We start from the raw sequence: 18715 nt of genomic DNA, 5'->3' as shown, positions 1-18715 counted from the left end.
CTAACATGTATTTAATGCAGATTATTGATGGATTTTGAGGTCAAAGTCAATGATTCAATGGTCAAATGGTAGCAATAACTCAAAGTAGACAATGGAGAGGACTTATAGGAGGGAATACCCCTTATTTATTACTCCCCACATCGAATTCCCCTTCATTCAGCTTGGAGTACAAGCAGCCGAATCATGCACTAGAAGGCAGCCAAGCCAGTGGAGGATGATTGATAGTTATCTTGCGTTTTGGGATCCAAGCCTCCCTGATTTTAAGGAAGTTATTGATAGCTTCAAATGTATAAGTAGAGAGGCTTAGGGCCTCACTAGGGTCGGACTTTTTGCTTATGTAAACTCTGCTCAAATTTCGAGCTCACTATTTTATGAGAGTTTTATGTAATCTTGCTTTTTTTTATAATGAAAATGGAATCCCTTTTGAGTTAGCATTGAGTTACCTCAGAGGGCTGAAGCTCTTGTGTTAGGGCCCAATACAAGTAGCCATGATCCTCTTTACTTGTATTTGTATACTTTTCTTCAGTTGTAGATTAGTTCGTTGTTTGATGTATTTCTTTTATGGTTAGGAATAGGTTGCTTTTGATGATTTAGTAGTTTGCTTCCATTCGTGATTTTCGTAGCAGGTTAAGTAGTGATCAAGAGAAGATTCAAAAGACTAGAAATAGTGTCGTAGCCTCTCTTTTTCCATCTAGGACCATGATTGGAGGCAAATACTCTCTTGCTGCCCCAAAAATACAGATTTTCTTCATTCGTAGGACTTCTACTGTTTGCAACTCTCTAGTAGGTTGATACTCCAGTTTTGCTTTGCTTTAGATCTTCTTCATTAAGTTCATTTACTGATTTACAATAGTCCTCTTACATGCTCTCCTTTCTTGTAGCATTTCCCAGCATTCCCTTCTATGAATCATAGTTTAGGCCATTTTAATGCAAAACTCTGTTTCTCCTAGAATTCATTCATTAAAATAGTTGCTTTATTTTCTTGGTTTCTATGCAACATATCTCTTCCATTAGTAGGCTATCTTACCAACAATCACACCCTCCATTTGATTCATGCCCTATAGGTCTCCCAAGCCTCACCTAAATTATGCCCTAGTTTCCCTCATTTTTCATAGAATTTCTTTCTCTCTCCTTGAGCAAACCCAGTCATCTTTCTCTCTCCTAGTGATTCATGGTAGACCTTAAGCACCCTAACACCTCATTCCAACATTCATAAACCTTTTCCACCCACTCTCACACCCACAAAACAATGGAAATTTCTCTCGGCCTCTTCCTGTAGGCCTCCTGCAGTTACCATGTTTTCCTCTTGTAGTTTTCTTGTGTCCTCATGTAGTTTTTTCTATAGGATTTATTTTGAAGGAAAATTGTCGGAAAAGCATCCAGAAGGCCACCTAAGACCTCCTAGGACCCATCCACACCATCCTACACCATCCCAAGCTCCAAAACCGCCCTCTAATGCCACCTGTTCACCACGCAATAAATTAGATGCATGTTAAATTCACATAAAAACACATAAAAATCGAAAAATATGTTTTTTTTCTTATTTACTTCCAGAAATAGTATGGTTAGATGTTATTTACTTCCTTTAGTAGGTAATGGCATTTTTTTCATGGTTTTTCATAGCGTTGTTGGCAAAAGTAGAATTAGCTTGTTAATTAGGCTTTACTAGGTTTTGCTTCACATTCCAGTCCTTTTCCTTTCTGCAATTAGAATAGCATCAATATAGTAACCTCTCTTTTATTTCATCATACATAGAGCTTCTTCTAAAATCTCTAGAAGTTGGCTTGAGCTCCTACTGATCTTGCTCCAACTGACCAAGTGACAACTTGCAGTGAGAACTAGTACTTGTGTATACAACACCGATGCTTCCAAGTTTGTTACGAACTACCAGGTTGATAAAAGAAAATTTGGAAGCCCAGGAGTTGCAACATTCTTGCTGAAATACTGGCGCTCACCACTTTTTGGCACTGTTGTTGGGGAAGTGTCAAAGTATTTTTTAATTATTTCTTTCTTCTATTTCATATTGCAACATTCTTCTAATAGTTTATTTCAGCAAAAGTAGACTAGTCATTTCTTTGCTTTTAGTTCTGCATCTCCTTGCTTTCCTTTTCAATTCTGTAAATTTCCATTCTGCAATTTTATTTCAGTTAGTTGCATTTTGTTTTGTACAATCAAAATTTTAGTTTATATAGGTACTTTCAGTGTGGGGAAAAAGGAACAAAAGCCAACTAAAAATATTTTCTTTCATGCCTCTTAGGAATAGAGATAACTCAGGAAATTTTTTGCCCAACACCCCCACTGCTTCACACCTCCAACCTTATCACTTATTTAGTGGTTGCACTCAAGAAGAATCCTTAGGTGAATAGTCAGAAATATTTAAAGAACCTATAGGGGAAGAAGAAGAAGAAAACATTCCTCTTGAGCCAATGGCTGAAAATGGAAATGCTAGGGGAAATGGAGAGAAAATAGAGGGTACCTTCCCCATTCGGGGGACCAATGGGGACACCAAAATGAAGAATATAAGTCCTTCAGCCCTACCCCACTTCCGTGGTCTGACTACAAAATATCCTGACACCTTCTTGTTGGAGTTTGTTGTCATTTATCGAACTTATGACTATGCAGAAGACGAGCAAAAGTTGAAACTGTTCCCTTCTACTCTCAAGGACGCAGCACTGCACTGGTTCGTGAGATTAACTGGCAATAGCATCACAACTTGGGCTCAGATGCAGCAGGCCTTTAACGACAAGTATCGAGACTATTGCAGGTCAAAAGATACTAAAGAAGAAATCTTTTGAATGAACATGGGAAGTGATGAGTCCCTGGAAGACTATGAAGAGAGGTTCCAGCTCAGTTACAAAAGGGTCGGGTGTACACTTGACCTTGAGCCTCTGAACATGGTCCTGCTCAGGGGAATTTGGGAAGATATTTTAGACACCCTCCATCTACTGGCTGGGGGAGACATATACCAACTATCCTATGAAGACATAAAGACTATTTTTAGGAACCATTCTAGAGCTGCCAGAAAGAAAGGTAGGGGGATTCAACCCATAACCAGTACCTCTTCCTCTAACTCATCCATTAAGGGAGAAATTGGAAACATGCTGGAACACTTCAAGAGCGAGATACTGCAGACTCTTGCCATGTAAATCGATACCTTACATATCAAAAGAAAACACGAGGAATCAGAGAGTGCTTTGGCCATTTTTTTCCCTAGATGCACTAGGAGGCATCCTAGGAATGAATGCCCATTGAACTCTATAGAGGTTTATTCAGTCTGTGAAGAAGATCATTCTATAGATAAGTGCCCTTCCTTGCCTGGATTTAAAGTTGTTTACTAAGGGGTCGAAGGAGTCACTGACTAGATCTATTACATAAACCCAAGGATACTGAATGGACTTAGACCATACCAGCAGGAGATGTAGGGGACATATTAGGCATACTACAACCCCAACCAAGTCACCTCCATACCTTCTAGGTCCCCCCTGCTCATTCTTCCTGGTCCACGCCTCCTCTTTGACCTTTCTCATCTCAATATTATGCCCAACCAGCCACCCATTCATTTCAATCCTATCCTCAGTTGCAACCTCAGTGGAATGCATCTCATCAGGGGTGGAGGCCTCAATATAACTCTCTTCCTACTCTCCTGCCTCCACCACCTGCCCAACCATAATTGTTAACTTCTGCTTCGCCAAGGCAATCCCAAATGCCTACCCAGCCAAATCTGAACCCGAATAATAGACAAGCTCAACAAGTTTATAGTGGAGAACCATCGTGCCCAACTTATGCTGTGGAGATTCAAGAAATTAACTTGTGATCTGAGAAAGTACTCCCAGATAACCAGCTATTGGGTCTTGAAAATGTCATTCATTTCCATTACACTTTCACTATTATGTCCATTATATCACCTCCATTTCACTATTATGTCACTACATTCATCCCACTTTCATTATCATTGGGCTACATTTATGTTTTTCCAAAATTTATTAATTCTTAGCCTTTTTAAGAGAATTTGTGATTAAAATTAGAAAATAATGTGCACATTCTTATACCTAACAAGTGGGTTGAGATTGTTGACATGTGTAGGTCAAAAAGAGCCTTCTAGAAGACCTTTATGTGGCACTCTAAGGCCAAATTCGAATTTGAGTGGAGAGAATCATGGAATCACGAGGATATGTGTCACATCTCCTAATTGTATTGAAACTCTAAGAAGACATGTGCCTTATTAGTTCCTATTTTGATTAGTTCTCTAGAGGTAGAGGGGGAGATTCATGGACTCTCATTAATGAGATGGCTTCTCATCTTTTTGTATAAATAAGAGATCTCTCTCCTTCATTTGTTAGCTTAGCTTAGCCTTTTAGTTTTTAAACTTGTAGCTTTTTGGTATCTCTTTATCTTGGATCTTGTAGTTATTCTTTGATGGCTTTGGAAAGCTTTGGAGAGCTTTGTTGTACTTTTTAATTTTGAAGAATTTGAATAAAGCTTTGATGTTCTCAACATGGAAAGAGATGTGAAGTATATGTCATGGAGCACATTAGAATGTAAGGTAGAGTAGATTTTATTTTGTAGTTTTGCTTTGATTTCACTCAAGTATGTCATTTAATTGCTTTCAATTTGATAGATTAGATTTTCCATTCATGCAATTTTAATTCATGAAAGTGTGTTCAACCAGTTGATTGTAGATTAGATTTCTTTACATGTTTCTTGTATTTGCTTATTAGATTAGTCTCTCATGCTATATGATGATATTTCCGGGGCCTTTAGCTTAACACCATTTTATAAGTTAATTGGCGAAATATTGTGATTATAGGTGAGATGATTGGCTTTGCTTTTCATTAGTGTACAATTAGATAGTTTAGATGTTATTTCTTTCATGCTATATGATGATATTTTTGGAGCCTTTAGCTTAACACCGTTTTAGAAGTTAATTAGCAAAATATTGTGATTATAGGTGAGATGATTGCCTTTTATTTTCATTAGTGTGCAATTAGATAGCTTAGATGTCATTTCTTTCATGCTATATGATGATATTTCCATAGCCTTTGGTTTAACACTGTTTTAGAAGTTAATTGGTGAAATATTGTCATTATAGGTGAGATAATTGGCTTTGCTTTTCATTTTATTGCTTTCAAGTTTGATAGTTTAGATTTTTCATTCATGCAATTTTAATTCATGCAAGTGTGTTCAACTGGTTGATTGTAGATTTATCTAACTATGTAATTTATGCTTGACAAAATATTCTAGGAAAATAGTCTTCTTATTTTCCGATTGATTAATTGGAGCATAGAGAACACAATGGATTAGTTTTTCTTTACAAGTTCTTTCTTTTTCCTTAATAGGATACTCATTACATAACTTTATGTCTCATTGAGTCTTTTTAGTTCCTTAGGAATAAAATTGGCGATATGTGAAGTTATGAATGGGACTTGATTTGTTTATCTTTCTTTCTTTTCTTAGATATTTTCCGGCTTAGATTAATCTAACTATTCAAAGTTTTGATTTGTTTTATTTTATCTTTTTTTTTAGAAATTAGTTTCTAACATAAGAAACAAAACCCCCAAAAACAACATAAACTATAAAACAACGAAGTAAGAAAAAAAGTTAACTAAGCACATATGATGCACCACACTTATTCAGTTTACGATACCCGAATTGATAATTTATGTAGAGAAATTTAGGACACTAAATTGACTAGACATTTTGGCGGTGTTGCTGGAGAAGTGGAATTAGGAGACCTTATTTCTTTCATCTAAAAAAAATTAATAATTTCTTGAGTATGCTCTCCTCCTGCACTTTGTGTGATCTGGACGATCAGAAAATTAATTTTTATGTTAAAAAAAAGGAAAGAGAAAAAGGGGACAAAATAAACTTCATCATTTGATTTGATTCAAATAAAATAAATAAATAAATAAATAAAATAAAAAAATCCAACTGCTTTGATAGGTTCAGCTGTCCAAGATTGACTGGTTATGGTTTGTAGTGACCCTCAAAGCAATGTGTCTTGTTTTAATAAGGTTTTGCAAATTAGCTGTGGAATGCACCTTAATTCTGCAGCTAATTCCAAGGTTTAGTAGGTTACAAGCATATAATGACGAAACCAACCACATGGGCATCTCTGGAATTGTCTCGACATGGATCCTATCCTATTCACCCAACCTAGATCGATAAAAAAACTAGCTTAAGACCTCAGTCAAAGTCCTGTTTTTAGCATGTTTACCTTGAAGTATTTTCTGCTTGAAATTGAAAATCATTAATCATTTTTATAAAATTTAACAATTTCAAAGGAAAAAAATAAGGAGACAACTAATGGCTATATCTAATCCTAGTTTCCACTATGGCCTCAATAGAAAATTTGCATTCCTGTTTGAAGCTTTGGCCTTGAAACAAACCTGCAAGAATATTTAAAAAAAAAATCAAAAAAATCAAATTGCATGGACTGTTGTGTTAAATAAAAACTCTGCATTTTTGGAATCTGGTTGGACTTCTATTGATTTGGTTTTCAAAGAAAAGGTATGAAGGATTAGCTGGATATCTTGTAGAAAAGGCATTGACAACCCATTGTGTTGAAATATCAATAGAACTACCAATTCATTTGCAATAATATCAAGGCATCCAACTCGGAAGTTGAAGGTCATAGACATGTGCCACATAGAGCACACATGAATTATTGAAGTTTCTGGAATTCTATGATGATAGATATGTTAGAGGTTCACACGCAACAATTCCTTCCTATCTTGCAATCTGAGAAATGGTGGAGTGATCTATCAATTGGCAAGTCCGAGAGAACAAAAGATTTTTTTTGTTCTTAATTTTTGTTCTTGGGACTTCGGATCTTCACAAGAGGATAAAGAAACTTCTATTTTCTTCAATCCAATACGTTAGTTAACAGAGCGGAGGTTCATTACAACGGAGTTATACAAAGAGTAGGGAGCAAAATACTTGTTCATAACAAATGAAACAACGCCAATGTCCTTGAAAATTCTAGCATTGTTCATCTGCTATTCCCTGTGTTCAAATTGCAAATTAAATCAGAAAGCTGAATGCAACAAAATGTAGAATAGTAAAAATGTTAATCCAAGAAAAACGCAGAACACTGAAAAATGTCAAACTTCAATTGCACGATTTGGACAAACAAAGACGAATTTGGGAAAAATAAAACATGGGTTTTTTTGGTAATGGCGTCAATTAGATAACCTATAAATATTTTTAAGGAATTTGAATTGGTTTGGGAGACTTTTATAGTTCTTTGAAGCCCATCTTTGTAGACCGTGAGAGGAAAAAACGAAATTTGAACTAATTAACTAGTAGTTTGATTTAATTCAACTACTTAGGGAGGGGAATTCTGATTTGGAATAAAAAATGTGCTGACAATAAATCATGATTACACACCTCTTGTTTTTAATAACTCATCTCACACCTGTTTAGAGATGTAAGCTGATTGAATACAACTTTGTTTAAATGATTGACCCCATTACGTGAACTGGTTCGATACGGCTCTTCACAGCCAACTGATAGATGTGGCATGGAGCTTCTTGGCATTTGATGCAGAGGCCATTCAAAAACTCACTCATATTCTGTATCATGTATATTTCCCGTGAGTTAAACCCAAAACTGCCTCTAATTAAATTGGTCGCCTGGAACTGCCAGAGAGGAAGAAGAAGTATCAAAGTGGAATGAATCCCATGCAGGTAGTTGTGCTGTTATTTTTTTTAGAATCATCGCCTTGATATTCCTGGGAGTTGTCTTAAACATGAGCTATGGCTCAGTATATGCATGCTTGAACCAAAAACAGCTAAACTCTATCAAAGGAAATGTAAACGACCATGGCTATCCCATTCAGCAATTATGAAAATTTTTTATAGATGGTTTCTTGAGAATTTTCAATTCCAAAACAAGTTCGAGTATTGCAGTAGTTGGTATGCAGAATAATCCTTTGTATATACAAAAAAAAAATGATGGTTGGTTGTCTTTTAGCTGCGAAATGCAGCTCTGTTCCATAGCTAACTGGCAATTCCGCAGCCATTTTCATACTTTTGTAGGTTACGGGTGTCAAGAGAAGAAACGAGCCACATGGGTAGCTCGGAAAATGTTAGTAAATGGATGGTGTCCTATCCGGTTGATCCAAGTCAATGAAAAGACCCCGGTCAAAGGGAAGTCAAGGTGTGTGTTATCACCAAGTCGCCACACTAAGTCGCCGCATGTCAAGAAAAAAAAAAATTTGAATCAATGAAATAAATAAGTTATTTACTCACTTTTATGAAGGTATTGATTAATTTTGGATTGATGATGAAAAATAAATGTTTAAATTTTATTCAATATTTTTAGCTACAGATATTACGCACATTTCACAGCTAAAGTCATTCCACAGCTAAAGCCATTTCGCAGCTGAAAAATATCATCGTTTAAATCAGTCTAACTTTCTCATACGAAATCAGATTTTGATGATTCAAGTGTCATTGGAAAGATCTAAACAAGATCTACACAATGAAAAATCCATCATTAGAGTTTGAAATGGTAAATAATGAAATAAATTTCTGAAAATATCTAACATTTAACTTGAGGCACTAATTCCAAAGAAGGTATAAATTCTTTTGATTTTTCCTTTGAGAGCTTGTTTCATCAATACAAATTCTTAATTCTGTGTATAAATATCATAACTAGATAGATTGATCACCTCTCTCCTTTGATAATATTACATTTCCTTGTAGAAGAAGTATTATTTTTTTTGCAGGTTCCAGGAGGAAGTTCAATTGACTACAAGAGAATGGTGTCTCTCTAAGGGACCAATTTGTTTCATAAGAGGATGATCAACAACAAGGAGGAAATATGTTGATGCAAAATCAAATCCAAACACTTGAAAAACTTTTAGATACTATTGTCTCCATCACATCCATACCTCATAATAAACCATTCACTTGATATTTTTTATTTACATTCACATACACTTTACATCTCTTTCTGTTCATTCATAACCCACAAATAAAAGCAAGAGGTTCATTCACATGCTTATTTCCCATTGCCATTTCTTCTCTCCATTGACATCTTCCATTTTCATCTTCCCTTTCCTATCATTTTCATTTCGCAAATAAGCCCTGCTTCAATGCAAATTATTGAGTGCATAGTCCTTTGACTCTAAGTTCCTTGTAAAGACACCTTGCGGCTTGCATGCCTTAATGGCAAGTTCTCATGCTGACAAACAATGGGAATACATTAATGTCCCTTGTTCATTAGATCTTCTAGGTGACTCGACATTGGCAAAACTATTTGTACCTAGCAACACATGTTTGGGCATCTTGACTCTCATTGTCATCAATGGTGAGAGTTCTCGTGTTGACTAGTGGCATCCATTAATGGCCACCAAGTCAAAAATTTCCTACTATGTTTGACATAAGAACATTTTTTCACATAGTAGGAATTGTACATGAGTTTTGAAGACATGAAGACTATTATTTTCAGCATTTTGGAGAATATTCAACAAGTTTTAGTAGAAGCAATAAAATTTCATCTTCACTTTTTATCCATGACTCTTCTTATTCAACCACTTGAAGAAGAATATGATCAGAATTTTTCAGCCACTACACATGCAACTCATCCATTCCAAAGGTTAAGTTAAGGTACGCCATTTTCTAACTTTTGACCATAGAATTCCATAAAAAACTAGAATGATAAATATTGAAAAAACATTCTCTTCCTCATTTCATAAAATTGCCAATACCATCAGTTGGCGGGGGGAATACATTTATATTCATATCTTGCTATGTCCATATCATATTCAGGAGCCCACATACTTCCAAAATATATTAACTATTACATTGTTATTATGAGCATAAAATGGCTTTTCAAAAAGTTCTTAAAGGATAAATTGGATACAAATACAATCATGGTTGTCATACAATAACCAACCATCATGAAATCCAATAAAGATATAAATAAAGATATACTTTGCAACAATAATAAAAATATCATTATGCAAAGTTCAAAGATCAAAATAGAATGAAACAACAAAATATGGTCATTACACAAGAACCAACCATGTTGCAATTCAAGAAAAACACTTTGCGAAAGTATGAAGTTATCAAATGATATAATGCAAAGATAAGCCAAAACTGAAGGGTCAAAAGAATGAATGTAATATATATTGTAAGAGGACATACAATAGCTTCAGTTGGGGGGTATGTTGGGTCTTGAAAATGTCATTCATTTCCATTACACTTTCACTACTATGTCTATTATATCACCTTCATTTCACCTCCATTTCACTACTATGTCACTACATTCATCCCACTTTCATTATCATTGGGCCACATTTATGTTTTTCCAAACTTTATTAATTCTTAGCCTTTTTAAGTGAATTTGTAGTTAAAATTAGAAAATAATGTGCACATGCTTATATCTAACAAGTGGGTTGAGATTGTTGACGTGTGTAGGTCAAAAAGAGGCTTCTAGAAGACCTTTATGTGGCACTCTAAGGCCAAATTTGAATTTGAGTGGAGAGAATCATGGGATCATGATGATATGTGTCACATCTCCTAATTGTATGGAAACTCTAAGAAGACACGTGTCTTATCATTTCCTATTTTGATTAGGACTCTAGATGTAGAGGGAGAGATTCATGGACTCTCATTAATGAGATGGCTTCTCATTCTTTTGTATAAATAGGAGATCTCTCTCCTTCCTTTGTTAGCTTATCTTAGCTTTTTAGTTCTTAATTTTGTAGCTTTTTGGTAGCTTTTTAGCTTGGAGCTTGTAGTTCTTCTTTGATGGCTTTGGAAAGCTTTGAAGAGCTTTGTTATACTTTGTAATTTTGAAGAAATTGAATAAATCTTTGATGTTCTCAACATGGAAGAAGATTTGAAGTAGATGTCATGGAGCACATTAGAATGTAAGGTAGAGTAGATTTTATTTTATAGTTTTGCTTTGATTTCATTCAATTATGTTATTTGATTTTTTTCAAGTTTGATAGATTAGATTTTTCATTCATGTAATTTTAATTCATGCAAGTGTGTTCAACCAGTTGATTGTAGATTAGGTTTCTTTACATGTTTCTTATATTTTCTTATTAGATTAGTCTTTCATGCTATATGATGATATTTCTGGAGCCTTTAGCTTAACACTATTTTAGAAGTTAATTGGCGAAATATTGTGATTATAGGTGAGATGATTGGCTTTGCTTTTCATTAGTGTGCAATTAGATAGTTTAGATGTCATTTCTTTCTTTCTATATGATGATATTTCCTGAGCCTTTAGCTTAACACCATTTTAGAAGTTAATTGGAAAATTATTGTAATTATAGGTGAGACGATTGGCTTTGCTTTTCATTAGTGTGCAATTAGATAGTTTAGATGTCATTTCTTTCATGCTATATGATGATATTTCTAGAGCCTTTAGCTTAACACCATTTTAGAAGTTAATTGGCGAAATATTGTGATTATAACTGAGATAATTGGCTTTGCTTTTCATTTTATTGCTTTCAAGTTTGATAGTTTAGATTTTTCATTCATGCAATTTTAATTCATGCAAGTGTGTTCAACGTGTTGATTGTAGATTTATCTAACTGTGTAATTTATGCTTGAAAAAATATTCCAAGAAAGTAGTCTTCCTATTTTCCGATTGGTGAATTGGGGCATAGAGAACACATTAGATTAGTTTTTCTTTACATGTTCTTACTTTTTTCTTAGTAGGATACTCATTGCATAAGTTCATGTCTCATTGAACCTTTTTAGTTCCTTAAGAACGAAATTGGTGATATGTGAAGTTATGAATGGGACTTGATTTGTTTTTCTTTCTTTTCTTAGATATTTTGCCAACTTAGATTAATCTAACTGTTCAAAGTTTTGATTTGTTTCATTTTCTCTTTTCTTTATAAATTAGATTCTAACATAAGAAACAAAACCCCCTAAAACAACATAAACTATAAAACAACGAAGTAAGGAAAAAGGTTAATTAAGCACATATGGTGCACCACAGTTCATCAGTTTATGATACCCGAATTGATAATTTATGTAGATCAATTTAGGACACTAAATTGACTAGACACCAGCCTCCACCCAGGGAGGTTGAGGAAGATAAAGAGGAAAGCAAACCTAAAGCAACTCCATCCTTTCTTGAGAGACTATCCATGAAAATCCAGCCTACCCCAGAAGAGGTTGAACTCCTTGGAGAATTGAAACGTTTATGTGTAAAGATACCACTTATCCAAGCCATAAAAATGTGCCTATCTATAATAGGTTGATCAAAGAGAAGTTCTTTAGGCATCCAGAAATGTGCAAGAGAGATGCCCCAACCATCAATGTCATAGGACTGCTGTCCGACTAATGTTGGGATAGACAATCTGTCCAAAATATCTAGACCCTGGAAACCTAGTAGTTGATGTCCACATCAATGGCACAATGATCCCACATACCTTGATTGATCTGGGAGCTACCATTAATGTGATGACAAAGGACACAATGCTCAAGCTTAACCTCTAGGGCTTCTTGAGGAAGACCACGATAGTGCTACAATAAGGATACCACTCCATAGAGACCCTTGAGGGGATCATGGAAGATGTGATGGTCTCCATTGATTGTTGGGAGTAATCTACTAATTTTTTAGTTCTCCAGCCAAAGGCAAAGCTCACTGGGTATCCTCTCACTCTGGGAAGACCCTGGTTGGCTACAACCGATGCCTACATTAGCTTCCGAGCTAGGAACATGACCATAAATAACGAACACATGTCCAAGCATTTAATCCTATATCCTCCTGCCCAACCCTTGCTAGAACATGATCTACTTCTCTGGTTGGAAGAGGAAAACGAGGATGAATTTTATTCTGCACCACTTTGTGCATTAGAAATCGCTATGGGGGGGAACCGCAAGATGAGGATGATATGATTGAAATTTTGATTCAGAATCCATCTCCCAGTGCATCACCATTAAAAGACATAGTAAGAGAAACCCAAAAAAACCCCTCAACTGATCTCTATGTGGCCGATCCTACTTCTCTCTGTGTCAAAAATATAGACTTCGGCCCAGAAAGAACATTGAAAATCAATCCATCCCTATCTTCTTCCTAGGAGAAGGAGCTATGCAACCTACTGAGAAAACATCTAAATGCCTTCGCCTAGAGTTATAAGGAGATGAAGGGAGTGAACCTTTCAGTATGTACTCATCATATATACATCAAGAAATATTGCAAGCCAATCAGGTAGCCTCAAAGGAGGATGAACCCAACACTTAAAGATATTGTTAAGGAAGAACTATAGAAATTGCTTGATGCAGGATTCATCTATCCCATTTATGATAGTGAATGGGTCTCTCCTTTGGTGCTAGTGCCAAATAAAAATAGCAAGTGGAGAATCTGTGTCGACTATTGGGAATTGAGCAAAGCCACTAAAAAGGACCAATTTCCTTTACCTTTTATAGATCAAGTGTCAGACAGTCTCGCAGTGATTTTTTTTTTCTCTTTCCTAAATGGGTTTAGTAGGTACAATCAGATTCAAATCAGCCTGGAAGACCAAGATAAGACCAATTTCACTTTTCCTTGGGATACCTTTACATACTGGGTCCTTTCTTTTGGTTTATGCAATGCTCCAGCCACTTTCCAAAGAGCGATATTGAGTATATTTTTTGAACTGGTTCATGATGTAGTAGAAATATACATGGATGATTTTACTCCTTATGGCTCTGACTTTCAGGAAGCTTTATCTAACCTAGGGAAAGTTGTGGATAAGTTTATTGAGATGAACCTGTCCCTCAGTCCAGAAAAATGTGAATTTTTTATGACTGAAGGGACCATGCTAGGTCATGCAATATCTCAACAAGGATTGTAGGTGGACCCCAACAACATTACCATCATCCAAAGGGTCCCACCTCCTCAAAAGGTGAGAGATGTCAGAAGATTCCTAGGCTTAGCTAGATATTATAGGAGATTCATTAAAGACTTCGGCAAGATAGCCTCTCCTTTCTTTGGCCTTTTAGGCAAATATGTTGAGTTCATATGGTTGGAAAACTTTCAAGAAGCCCTGGATACCTTGAAGAGCAAGCTAGTGACTGCCCCAATTCTCAGAGGCCAAAACTGGGCTCTACCCTTTCACATTCACACAGATGCCTCGAACAAAGAAATAGGAGTAGCCTTAGGACAAATTGATGAAAAGTTACCTTATGCCATATAATTTATAAGAAAAAACTTGTCAAAGGCAGAGTTAAACTATACAGTGACTGAGAAGGAACTCCTAGCTGTCGTGTATTCCTTAAACAAATTCAGACATTATATCATAGGCTATCAAACCATTGTGCACATTGATCATGATACAATTAGATATTTAATGAAAAAACCAGATGTAAATGCTCGCGTTATTGGGTGGCTGCTCTTACTAAAACAATTTGATCTGATCATTATTGATAAGCCCGGTAAAGAGAATGTTGTTGCTGACATTTTGTCTAGAGTAAATTTTCCTGTAGGTGGAGAAGGAATGGTGGATGACCAAATGCCGGATGAACACCTATTTTCTATATCAGTAATCTCACCATGGTTTGATGATATAGAAAACTACTTGGTTTCATCACAGTTCCCGCCACACCTATCCTCAAAAGAGACAAGCAAGATAGTAAAAAAAAGTGCCCCTTTCACCTGGATTGGAGGAAATCTCTTCAAACTTGTCCTAGATACGATCATGAGAAGGTGTGTCAGGGAGTAGGAAGTCTTTGAAATCCTCCTAACCTATCATGATGGGCATTGTGGAGGTCATTTTGCAGCGAAAAGAACTGCCTTCAAGATATTGCAAGCAAACTATTACTGGCCCACTCTTCTTAAAGATGTGAGGTGATATATAAGCATTGTCCCATGTAACCTCAAGTGACCTTTGAGCCATTTGAGAAATGTGGCATGGACTTTGTGGGGCCTATCAACCCCCCTTCAAAGCAGAAGCAGTACATCTTTCTGTGCACTGACTACCTGACAAAATGGGCAGATACAAAAGTAATCAAAGCAACGATAGAGGAAAAGGTAGCTAATTTTTTGAGGGAAAACATATTCAACAAGTTTGGGTATTCGAGAGAGTTGGTCACAGGCCAAGGCAGTCAGTTCACTTCCATCCTAATTTAAGACCTACTCACACATCATAAGATCAAGCACAGGACTTCAAATTCTTACCATCCACAAGCCAATTGGCAAGTGGAGGTCACTAATAGAGCATTATAAGGGATCCTAACGAAGGTAGTGAGCAGCAACAGAAAATACTGGGCGGATAGATTAGTTGAAGCTACTTGGGCCTACAACAAAACCTGGAAGACTACCACCAGGTTCACACCCTATGAACTGGTATGTGGAAAGAAGGCTTTGTTGTCAATATAATTTGAATTCAATACCCTAAGTATAGCAGCTCAGTTGGACCTAGACCTCAGACATGCACAAAAAGAGAGATTACTTCAGCTCAATGGATTAGATGAATACAGATTGCAAGCCCTTCTCCATACAGAGGTAGTTCACCTTCATAGAAATATATGGCATGACAAAAATATCAGGGAGAAGAAATTCTAAGAGGGAGATTGTGCACTGCTTTATGATTCAAGATACAAGGATTTCAAAGGCAAGCTGAGGACAAGATGGCTGGGACCCTACACAGTGGAGAAATGAAATGACAATGGTTCAGTTCTGATCAGAACCATTGATGATGAAGCCATCCCCATGCTTGTCAATGGACATCAGTTGAAAGTCTACAAGAAACCCCTCTCCAAGCAAGAGTTTAGTGAAGATTTGAATAAAACAATGATGGTAGTGGAGCATGTCTTAGCTTCCACTTCACCCACTCACTGAAGAAAAAAGAAAGAAATAAGGACTCAAGTGAAAACCTCCATGAGGCACTTAAGTCCCATCATTGGGTTGAAAACCTCTTCTGAGGCAACCTAGTGATGTCAAAAGAAAAAAAGGAAAATAATAAGATCCCTGGGTAAAAACCTCCCTTGAAGGTGCCCAGGGCAGGCAACTAAGGTGAAAACCTCTCTGAGACTCCCTAGTTATTTTCAATATATATATATATATATATATATATATATATATATATCTATGTATACACATATATATATATACATATATATATATATATACATATATATATACATACATATATATATACATACATATATATATACATACATATATATATACATACATATATATATACATACATACATATATATATATATATATATATATATATATATATATATATATATATATATATATATAAGAGAAGAGAAAAATGAAGTTTCATTGCATTGAAGGTTTTCAGGAGGACTATAGGGAGTAGGAGAAGGTGCCAAGGGGACCCTAACATTCACACCAGCATCCATCTCATCTTCTCCACACCTTCCTCCATCATTTTTGGCATCTCTTTCACCCCACTGTACCTTTTTTTCCAAAACTGTGTTTTCTACAAGAGGCTCTATGTTTTCTACAGGAGGCTCCTGTAGGAATTACAAAGAACCAAAAATGTTTACAGAAAGGCAGTTTGAGAGCCAAGAGAAGCTTCATGAGGAAACTATAATCCCTCTTACCATCTTCAAACCTCTTTTCCATCATTTCCAAGCCTGCATCATTATCTTTTCCCCTGTCCAAGAAAAAATCACAGGAAAATAGTTTTTTTAGTTTTGAAAAAAACAAAAATAAAAGGAGAAAAAGACACCATTAACCTTACCTGAAGCTTACCTCCTATCCCTCCATCATTTATCTACACCTCTGGAATCATTCTAAAGCTCCAAGAAATGGAAATAGATGATGTTTCAAGGGGATAAGTAGCTATAGGAGCTACTGTAGGAATTCCTATAGTAGTCGATCCCATAGATGTCCAGCACCAATAGCAAAAGAGTGCACATCTGCAGGTTGAAAAGGCACATGCAGCTCAGCTCCAATAAAAGAAGAACCTGCAAAAGTACACAACCACACATTAGCTAGCAGAGATAGCATGCATGAAGGAAAATGAATGCATGCAGTAGAGAGCCACAACACCTCACAGCCAATACACTCAGATCACAAGTAAGTAACTAAATCACTCCTCTATATGCATTTGTTAATTAGAAATCATGCAAAGGCAAGAAGATGGTTGAGATTGAATGAGGGAAAGGTAGTTAGTTAACTTGGCCACCTTCATGTAATTGACTCCACTTATCTGAGATGTCACCCACACGTGCTCACAATCAACTCAAGCACAATATGACAGGGATAGGTAGTGGGAGGAAGTGTGAACTCCGATGCAATAATGAGGGATGATTACGAGGAGGGGCCATGATGAATAAGCAGGTGGGGACCAATGGTCTGAATATGTCCAATGTACACCTTGCCAGCTCAGCACTCATAACCAAAAATAGCCATAAAAAGCAATTAACACTCCTCCCCACGCATTCTCACCACATTTTCTTCATTTTCTCTTCGTAACTCAGCTACAACAGTGTTCTTATGCACCCACATCCTCGTAACCACCATCCTCCATCAATTTCCTCCTTATCTTTTCTCCCGACATTTTCTATAGAAGCACCTACAAGAAATCTATAGGAGCACCTACACGAAATCTACAGGAGGGACAATGGGCTTCTACAGGAGGGGCAGTGAGTCATTCTAAAGGGAGAAAACATGATTTTTAACACGAATTTCAGTCTAGAGAGGTAGGGTTCATGCATGCCCCCTGTTGAATAACAATATATGAAAGAAGTGGTCTAAATTTGAGGATGAAATAAGTCTTCATGAGAGCAGAAAATACATAAATTTTTTTGTTTATTTAAAAAACACAGTCTCCTCTATTTTTTATTTTTATCAAAACTCTTTGTCTTCACCTCCATATTTGGGTTAAAAGAAGTACTAGCAGTATGATAGGAGGGTTATGAGAAAGGAGCCCACTAACTCCACTAGGCTCCATCACATCCTCAAGTGGTGGAAATATTCACAAGGGCAAACTCAATGAATTTCTTTGAGAAATTTCGAGGGTTTGATGATGAAATTGCCCAAGAATTTGCTTTCTCTTTGGTCTCTCATAGAAGAACTCATGCTACGGTAACCATTAGAGGCCTCTCCATGGAAATAACCCCTGAATTCATCAGTAGGGTCACTACCCTTCCTCTTGGGATGCCTTGGAGTAAAGATGAGGAACAACTCGCCAGGCTGCCAAGAAGAATTTTTTCCAAAATAATGAAAGCCCTATTAAAGATAAAAATGGAATTAGAAGGGATATCATACCATATCCCTGGGATGAGGTTAGCTACCAAGTAATCAAATACATTTCCTGTGAGGGGAGGCACAACATTATCTATGGATATCATTTCATAATCCTCCATGACTTGAGGTATGGCATGGATACTACAACACCTCAAAAGCTTAGTCTCCCTTACTTTCTCCTTCAGTCCCTCTTTGACTCCAGCACCAAGGTACAAGCAGGAAACTCAGGGCAGTTAGATCACCATGGCTTAATGAAAATCCTAGTCGAGGAAGCCCTCCATACCTTTACGCTCTCTATAGCATGGGAAGTTTTCCAAAATATGACAACTAAGGATGACATAAAAGCACTAACCTATGATGTCAGTCCTACTGGCAGTGAGGAGGAAGGAAAACAAGGAGGAGAAGATGAAGCTAGCGGTAACATAGCAGAGCATGAAAGGAAGGAGGAAGGAAAAGAAACATAGGAGGGAAAAGTTGAAGAGACATAAAAAGATACAGAAGAAGGAGAAAAAGAGGTAGAGAAGGCAGAGCA

The sequence above is a fragment of the Pinus tabuliformis genome, chromosome 2_2 (assembly GCF_031772625.1).
Source record: "Pinus tabuliformis cultivar Carrire ecotype Pingquan chromosome 2_2, CPIR1, whole genome shotgun sequence".
Classification (NCBI taxonomy): domain Eukaryota; kingdom Viridiplantae; phylum Streptophyta; class Pinopsida; order Pinales; family Pinaceae; genus Pinus; species Pinus tabuliformis.
The sequence above is the reverse complement of the archived record's forward strand: the minus strand, read 5'-3'. Positions refer to the sequence as shown.